The sequence below is a fragment of the Furipterus horrens genome, unplaced genomic scaffold, assembly GCF_987537825.1.
Source record: "Furipterus horrens unplaced genomic scaffold, mFurHor1.1.pri manual_scaffold_3, whole genome shotgun sequence".
Taxonomy (NCBI): Eukaryota; Metazoa; Chordata; class Mammalia; order Chiroptera; family Furipteridae; genus Furipterus; species Furipterus horrens.
The window spans coordinates 48673206-48683063 of NW_028327173.1; positions in this window are offsets into that span (position 1 = coordinate 48673206).

The following is a 9858-nucleotide window of genomic DNA, read 5'->3' on the forward strand; positions in this document are numbered from 1 at the left end:
CCACATGTCTTTCTGCTGAGCCCTAAGGTGGCCTTGGAATCAACCATCTTGACTGAGCGTTTGTGATGGCCACAATTAATAATGGCTGAGACTGGAGAGGAACTCTACCTGCCAACCAGGCCAATACTGAAAGGTGGGTGATCTTAAAAATATAAAATACATATTTTAAGCTGAGAAATCCTGAGTAATTTTTATGATTAATTTTTTTAATCAAGGGGAGCAATTTTTTAATGATCAGAACAATTTGAAATAGAGTAGCTTACCAACTGAATATCTCTTTCTCGTCTAACAGTTGTCAACAGTAAGTTATATTCAGATTAGTTTAATTTTATTATAACAAATCAAGCAGTTAATCAAAAAAGGACCAGTTGCCTACCATGTGTTTAGAACATGAGTAATCTATTTTATTTTGGTTTTGAGTTTTTAAATAAAAAAAGGAGACATTTAATTATAAACAAACCAAAAAAGCTAACACAGGACCATGTGGCGTATTTGGTTGGAGCATTGTCCTGTAAACCAAAAGGTCATGGGTTTGATTCCTGGCCTGGCACATGCCTAAATTGTGGGTTCATACCTGGTCAGGGCACATATGAGAACAGCCCCAAGTCAGGGTGCTTACGAGAGGCAGCCAATCAATGTTTCTCTTTCATACCAATGTTTCTCTCCTTCTCTCTTGACCTCCATTCTCCTCTCCCTAAAGTCAATAAACATGTCCTCAGGTGAGGATGAAAAAAAAAAGCTAACAGTAGTTTTATTGACATTAAATGTCCCAAAGGGGAGGATGACCGTACATCCTGGTTTTCCTGTTTTTTGGTCAAAGTGTTAAGTATGATCAGTGCATCCTTTCACTCTCAGAAGCACCTCATTCAGGTGATAAATCATATGGTCACTATTTGTGAAGACTGTTTAATGTTCAGCATGTAAGTAGTTTATCACAAGTCATCTCTTCAATTTTTCCTGCATTGACAATCCTCTTCATTTTACTTTATATTATTTACTAATGACAATTTGTTCCAAAAATGAAATGTTACTATTCAAAGTATAAAAAACATATCCCCTGCTGTGAAATTCTATTTTTCCTAAATTATGTATATATTAGTTGTACTTTACATGTCCTGAAAGTATATTTTAAATCACTAATGAAGTGCCAATATTAAATATCTTGATTTCTAAATGATCATATACCTTTGCTTTACTCTTATCTAAAGAAAGAATATGTATAATGAAGCAAAAGGGTAGGTAGTATTTGAGATAGAAAAAAAAGACAGACGAATCTTTGATGTTTACCAACATCCCTTTCCAATTTAGATGCCATTTATTTCTTCGTCTTGTCTGATTGCTGTGGCTAGGACTTCTAGTACTATGTTGAATAAGAGAGGTGAAAGTGGACATCCCTGTATTGTTCCTGATCTTAAGGGGAGACACTTGTAGTTCTTGCCCATTGAGTATGATGCTGGCAGTGGGTTTGTCATATATGGCCTTTATTATGTTTAGGTATGTTCCCTCTATCCCTACTTTGCTGAAAGTTTTTACAGTAAATGGGGTGCTTGATTTTATCAAATGCTTTTTCTGAATCTATTGATATGATCATGGGGGTTTTATCCTTCATTTTGTTTATGTGGTGAATCACATTTATTGATTCTCAAATGTTGTACCAAACTTGTATTCCCAGAATAAATCCCACTTGATCATAGTGTATGATCTTTTTGATGCATTGCTGTATTTAGTTTGCTAATATTTTGTTGAGGATTTTAGCGTCTATGTTCATCGGGGATATTGGCCTATAATTTTCTTTTTCTGTAGTGTCTTTATATGGTTTTGGAATTAGGATAATATTGGCCTCATAAAATGAGTTTGGGAGCCTTCTCATCTCTTGAATTTTATGAAATAGTTTGAGAAGAAGAGGTGTTAGTTATTTTCAGAATGTTTGGTAAAATTCCTCTGTGAAGCCATCCAGTCCAGGGCTTTTGTTTATTGGAAGTTTTTTGATTACTGCTTTAATTTCACTATGTGTAACCTATTCAGATTCTCTGATTCTTCTTGATTTATTTTTGGAATATTGCATGTTCCTAGGAATTTCCTCCAGGTTGTCCAGTTTGTTAGCATATAGTTCATAATATTTTCTTACAATCTTTTGTATTTCTATTGTGTCAGTTGTAATTTCTTCTCTTTCATTTTTAATTTTATTTATTTGGGTCCTTTCTCTTTTTTTCTTGAGGAGTCTAGTTAAAGGTTCGTCAATCTTGTTTATCTTTTCAAAGAACCAGCTTTTGGATTCATTGATCTTTTGTATCATTTTTTTACTCTATTTCATTTATTTCTGCTCTGATCCATATTATTTCCTTCCTTCCACTCACTTTTGGCTTTGTTGTTATTCTTCAAGTTCCTTTAAGTGTCAAGTTAGATTGTTTATTTATTTATTTATTTATTTATTTATTGAGATAGGCCTGTAATGCTATGATTTCCCTCTTAGGATTGCTTTCTCAGTGTCCCACAGATTTTGTATTGTTGTGTCCTCATTTTCATTTGTGTCAAGGTATCCTTTGATTTCTTCCTTGATCTCTTTGTTGACCCATTCATTGTTTAATAACATGTTATTCAGCTTCCATGTCTTTGTGTGTTTTTTAGTGTTGTTCTTGTGACTGATTTTTAGTTACATAACATTGTGTTCAGGGGGGATGCTTGATATGATTTCAATCTTCTTACATTTAGTGAGAACTATTTGTGCCCTAACATGTGTTCTATCCTAGAAAACGTTCCATGTGCATTTTAAAAGTATGTATATTCTGCTGCTTTGGGGTGAAATGCTCTGAAGATATTAATTAAACCCAGTTGACCTAGTGTGTCATTTAAGGCTACTATATCTTGTTGACTTTCTGTCTGGAAGATCTATCCATTGAAGTCAATGGGGAGTTAAAATCCTGACATATCACTGTATTTCTGTTGATCTCTCCTTTTATGTCCATCAAAGTTTGCTTCACATATTTAGGTGCTCCTATGTTGGGTGCATAAATGTTTACTAGGGTTATATCCTCTTGTTGGATTGTTCCCTTTATCACTACTAAAGGTCCTTATTATAGCCTTGGTTTTAAAGTCGATTTTGTCAGATATAGGTGCTGCTACCTCAGATTTTTTTTTTCTTTCCATTTGCATTTTTCCGTCCCTTTATTTTTTAGTCTGTATATATCTTTTGATCTGAGATGGGTCTCTTATAGGCAGCATATATATGGGTCTTGTGTCCTTATCCACTCACCTACCCTGTGTCTTTTGGTTTGAGCATTTAAGCCATTTACATTTAAGGTAATTTTTGATAAATATGTGTGTAGTGCAATTTTATTGTTAGACCGTTTTCCTCTGTGCTTTGTTTATTTTTCTCCTTTCTCTTCTTCTTCTTCTTAAAGCAAGCCCTTTAACATTTGTTGCAGTATTGGTTTGGTATCAACAGACTCCTTTTGCTTTTTCTTGTTTGGGAAGCTCCCTATTTCTCCTTCAATTTTAAACAATAGCCTTGCTGGGTAAAGTAGCCTTGGTTGTAGGTCCTTGCTTTTCATCACCTTGAATACTTCGTGCCACTCCCTTCTGGCCTGGAATGTTTCTGCTGAGTAATAGATGCCAGTCTAATTGGTGCTCCCTTGCAGGTAACTACCTGCTTTTCTCTTGTGGCTTTTAGGATCCTCTCCCTGTCTAGAATAGTAGTCAGTAGGGGGGAGGGGGGAGGGAGAGAAGGGGGATAAGTAAGGGAAGGGTCTAGTCAAGGAACGTGTATGAATGACTCATGGACATGGACAACGGGGAGGGATATAATTGTGGGAGAAGGGATGGACTGCGAGGGGGGAGCAGTGGGGGAAAAATGGGACAACTGTAATTGAATAACCAAAAAATAAAATTTAAAAAAAAAAAGAAAAAAATTTTTTTCTCCTGTTTTAATATTTTCTTTGCCCCTTATCCACTCCTCTTCCTTTCCTTTTTTACCTAGAAATAATGGAGGAGGCACAGGTGAAGTACAGTTCTGGGGTAGGTGTGTGCTTACCCTTTTTTGAATTAGAGGTTTGTTTTTACAAATTAGAAGTAATATTTGATGATATAAGTAGACTTATTATGAGTTTTAGCATGTGGTTCTCAGGTAACATGGGTTACTGTTTGGCCCTGCTGGTACAATAAGAGGGTGTTCTCAATTTCTTTTCTTATATTTTCAGCCATCCTCTCTTAGACATAGAGGCAGCACATGACTATGACATAGGGCAGAGTTTTCATAACTAAATTTTAGCAACTGAAATGAAATCTGTTGTAGAAGCCCACACTGTAAAACAAGTGAAAGCAAATCTCTCATTGAAACAGAGGTTGAAGGTCATGTCTGAAGCAGCTTACACATGCAGTGTGAAAATCCAAGGCTGGGGGGAGTGGTTCTCTCTTCCACACCTGGGTGACCTGGATCCCAGCCTAGCCTTGAGAAGCCCAGACCACGGGACTGTATTAACCTTTCCATCTCAGCCACAGGCTGACAACCCAGGCTAATGGAACCACAACTCCCTCAAACCTCCCTACACCCTTAACGACTTTGTAACAAGGATCTTTCTCTTAGAGGTTGCCAGTAGAAGCAGTAATACATGCAACAATTAACTTGTTTTTTTCCAATTACTTTATCATAAAAGCCTGGATTTAGTTCAAGTTTATGTTCTTTTTGTGATCACTAAGAATAAAATATTGTGTTGTGAACATTATTAGATTTTATAACCCCAAAGATTGCTGAATTGTACTGTAGTTTATCTCTGTATGAAGTAATTATACCAGTTATAGGAGGTAATGTTTTAATGGGTAATACTATTGACTTGGCAGACACTGTTGATTTAAAATAAAAGAAGTGATTAAAAACAATTTATGGAGCTCTTTTAGGTAAAAGCATGAAACCAATATAAAATAACTGGATTCTGATTCATTGAGTAGATTGTGTACTACTTTCTTGGATGACACAGTTAAGGTATTTTATATGGAACTCTAACAAAAGTTGGATAGAACGTTATTATGTCTCTTTCCCACTGCTAAGATTATACCATTATATTCCAATTAACGCTTTGTGTTAGAACTCTCTTAGTCATGTTGCTAATTTCACTTTTCAACCTACTCTGCGTCTTTTCATCCAGAGTTCCCATCAATTTTCTGAAGATGCATCTCCTTTGTGCTTATGATCAGTGAAGCAACTTATTATCTAATTTTCATAATTAGGATTTAGCAATAAATCAAGAATTTATTCTTAAAGGATGCATTTTTGTTTGGGATAGTAAAAAAGATTCTGGTCTAGCTTTATGAGAAGAAAAATAAACTAAACTAAGCAAGTGTTGGAGAAACATATTACTATCCTGAGATCCTTGGTTCAAAAATTCAAGCAAAACAAAATGCTGTTTCTAACCATAAAGGCATGCCTACAAGTAGTGGCTCTGTCAGAGCACAGGAAGGAAATCATAAAGAGCCAAGCACTGGAACCCAAGTGTGAGATACGGAAGTCAGTAAACCTGACTGTTTTCTTTCTGTTCACATCCTGCCTGAGAATTCTGTTAGAAGTGAGTGCAAAAGAATATAATAGTAAAATTCTTAAATAGCATTTTAATTTTTAAGCTAAACAGTAATTCATTTTTAAAAGTGTTTAAAAAATCAAAGTGATACCAATATAAATGAAGTGAAAAGTGACAGTTGCCCTGCACACCTTATTTCCCATGCCCTGTCCCCACGATAATAATTCTCAATAAATTAGTGTTTTTCCTTCCAGTTTTTTAAGGGTTTAAAAACGTGGTATTGCTCTGTGACTTCCTATTTTCACCTAACAATATGTCTTTGAGATCTTCACATGTTGTTATATATACCTTTATCTTATTCTTTTAACAGTTGTACAATATTCCATAGAATAAATTTATTATTATACTTATTTACATATTCTGGACATTTTGGTTGTTCCCAATTTTTCATTATTATACCTGTACCTGTAATAACTCCTCTTATATACATCTTCACACACACAAGTCAATGTAGGGAGGGATAAATGCCTAAATGGTGATAGAAGGAAGGGGAATATGAGATACTTGAGTGGTGAGGAGACTTGTGTCGCAGAGAGGAGATGAAGAAACAGGACTAGAAAACCCAAAACGGTTTTGGGTAGCTCAGGACTGCTCTTGTTCACCTCATAAACAGCACCAACTCTAAATTCCTATCATACTCTTGCTCTTTTGTTTTAGTGTTCAGAATTTCATAGTAAACACGAAAAATATATTCAGTGGAGAATGGCTGATGTGATACTTAATCCAAACCTTTTCTTACCTGGACTTAAACAAAGTCCAGTACTCATTTTACTTAGGGATTCCATGTAGAAGACTTATTTTTTCTTAGTTGCTGAAATTGAAATCACTTTTATTTTCTTAAATGAGAAGATTAGGATTTTAAGAAGCTGCCAGCTGCCAAACAGTTGCAAGTTCATTTTTCCCTTTTTTTAGTATTCATTGCACATTCCATTCAATGTGCTACTTTGGAGATTCTGTTTGATTGAATAGAGGCAGCATATGCAGAACCCTGTGAGGGATTGGAAGAAGCTTGCTAAAGCCCAGAGTAATGCAGAAAAGCAATTATAATGCAACCAAAAATGCTTTGGAAATATAATAGATGACAGATTCAACCTTGCTTCATAACTTTAATGAAATTATGATTTTTAAAAGCACTCTTTAAAACTCCTAGTTTTCCACTTTGTTTCTCTTATTTTACTAAGCAATAGAAATCCTCATTTAGCAAAAAAAATTGCAGAAAAGTATGTAGAACTACAAACATAAATAATATTGCAATAGGTGGGCTAATATTTCTCCTTTTATTTTCCATTAAAGAGTTTGAAATAAGTTCAAACAATCAGGGTCTTTGAATTTTTAATCTACCATATGCTAAGTGTGTGACCTTGAACAATCACTGGAGTTTGCTATTCTCTTTCCTTGTCCTATGTTCTAGAACAGGGATACTAATTTTGGTGTATCTTGCTAAAGATTTCACTGAGTTGATTACTCTCTCCCTCCTGAAATACTTTTCTCACTTCACTCCAAGAACACCACGAGCCCACATCTTCTTTCTTTGACCACTTACGCTCAGCCTCCTCTTCTGGCTTCCTCTAGCCTCTGTCACATAAACATTGGAGGCCTCATGGCCCAGGCCTTAGTTTCTCCTTTGGTGATCTTGTCCATTCTTGTGGTTTTAAGCACTATCTATGTGTCATGAAACAGAGTATCCTGGCCTCTACCGTGAACTCCAGACTCATACATTCAACCCTCTATCTGGCATGTCCATTCGCACATCCTCAAGGCCTATAGACACAATATGAGATGACCTTTCAAGCCTTCTCCTCTCACAGATATCCCCATCTCAGTAAGCAGTATTGCTATTTTTCCAGTTGCTCACTAATCTAGATGTCATCCATGACCTCTTTTGCTCTCACTCCTCATGTCTACACTATTAGGATATCCAATCCAGTCTACCTTCAAACTATGTCTAGAAATTAAATTACTTCTTACCACCTCAATTTGACCACTGTAGTTCAAACCACCATCATCTCTTGCCTCGGTTATTGCAAAAGTCTCCTAAGGTCCATCTTCAATAGAGTAACTGGATGTAACTAGATGATTCTGCTAAAACAACACATCCCAAAGCTGCTAATGGCTTTCCTCACCACGAATAATAGTAGTCCAAGTCACTACCATAACCTATGAAGCCCTACCTGGTTTATCTCTCTTTATCCCACTGGCCATGTAGTAAGCATCTCAAGGATTTTTCTTGCTCTTTCCTGAGACTGCTGCAGTGCTCAAGAGCACATTACTTTTAAACCTTCCATGGTCATGTAACTAGTGTGTGTGTGGGGAGTGATCCCCAAAGTCTCCACAGCTAAGGGTTCTGGGAAGGAGATAGTATAGCTTTTAAGGTACTTTGAATATCTATGGAAGGCTGGTAGCTAGATAATAGTTGTGTTAATACCCAGGTAAAAGACTGGTAAAAGGGCTGATGATACAGATTAAGATACTCTGCATATCAATGACAAAGTGATAGCCAAGCCTCTCCTGAGAGGAAGCTGTGCAGACACCTGAGTACGAGGACAAAAAGGTGGATGATACAGCCTATGATACTTTTCATTAACAGTGAGGGATGGTTCTCCAGGTCAGCATTTAAAACTGGGGGGAGCCATGAAGAAGGAGGATTGACATTTGAAAGAATGTAGGGGCCATGCTGTTTGAAAGGATGAAGAAGCACTCCTCTGTCTGGCATGAGAAGAAGCACGATGGAAGGAGCATGTCAGAGGAACATGATGGGTCGCAGGTTGTAGCAGCTACATGACAAGTAGCTATGCAGTTTGTAGTCAGGATTTGGCTATACGGCCTGGGCTGGTAAGAAAGTAAGCATGCAGCTACTTTGATCATGCTTCCTCCTGTGGCCTCCAAAGCCACCAAGGACTCTGGCTTGCAGACCCGGACATCTGCACTCTTGAATCTGGGGACATATAGAGAGGACACTCTCTTAGGACATGCGCCTTTCCTGGATGTCACCATGATCCAGTGTAACATGGCACATGCTTTTCTTGACTATTATACGGAGGATGAAGACAATGTACCCCAAGTCCTAAAGGAGAGGGCTGACAGATAAGAAATGGGGAACTATAGGGCTTGGTTTTGGCACATAGCCTTTTGGGGAGCAAGGGAAGTGTTGGGTCTTGGGGGAAAACAGGGCTCTTAGCAGGGGTGCTCACAGCCCCACCCAGGTTGGAATATTGTAAATAAAGACGTGTTTTTCTCAACACTAGTTGTTGGGTCACACACCAAGGTGCCATATGAATGAGACCCGCTTTGCTCAGTAACAGTCACTCTATCTAAAATTGTAAACCTCACCCCCATACTTCCTATTCTCCTTCTCTGCCATGTACTTTATGCATACATCATGTTCATTGCCATCCACTATAAGATAAGATCCAGGAGGGCAGGGATTTTGTCTGGTTTTGTTCCCATAAATCTTTAATGCTGAGAATAGTGCCTGGTACATAGTAGGTGCTCAATAAATGTCTGTTTTTAAAAATGAATGAATAATAGATACTGACCCAATATACTAATTCAAGTCCGCTTCCAATGAGAAGTAAAACAATATTACATGAAGGCATCAAAGAACTTTGAGACCTCGGTGCTTTTTCTGTGATTCTTCCATAACATTCTACTATTTTATCACCATCACTATTGTTTCTCTTTAAACTGCCACTGTATAATTGATGTGAAAGCAATGATACACTGTGAAAATATGCATTTTCTTTTCGATTGTGCACTTTTATTTCCTTGGATCATTTCAACATGACAGTTATTTTTAGCTACCATTTTTCTTTTGACCAAAACCCTTACTTCAAGTAGATTCAAATGGATTGTAACTCTTCAAATAGATTCAAGAGTTAATAACACTTCAGTGGACAAACAGCATCTTTCATTTCTTCAGGAAGAAATGTTTCTAGCTACCACATTAATTGTACAGTTCTTTGGCTAATAAGAGCAAAAAATCTGTGTGGTGTATTAAAGAAAATGACCAAACAAACAAGTGTACTCACTTTATAGAACATTAGTTGAATCGTCGTCAGCAGCCGTCCGTCTCGAGAGACGATGGTGTAGCTTCTTAAGAGTCTATCTGCACCGCCGAGAATGGTTGTGCAGTCCGACTCGGGAGTGACACGGTATCTGTCTCCTCCCGTGTTGAATCGACATCTTGCTATGATGCTGGAGTGTCCTCTCCAGTGAAGCTGAAGCTACAGAGCCTGGGCAGGGTGATATGGAGGGTCTGCTGTTGCCCATGCAGCAGACCGCCCCTCTC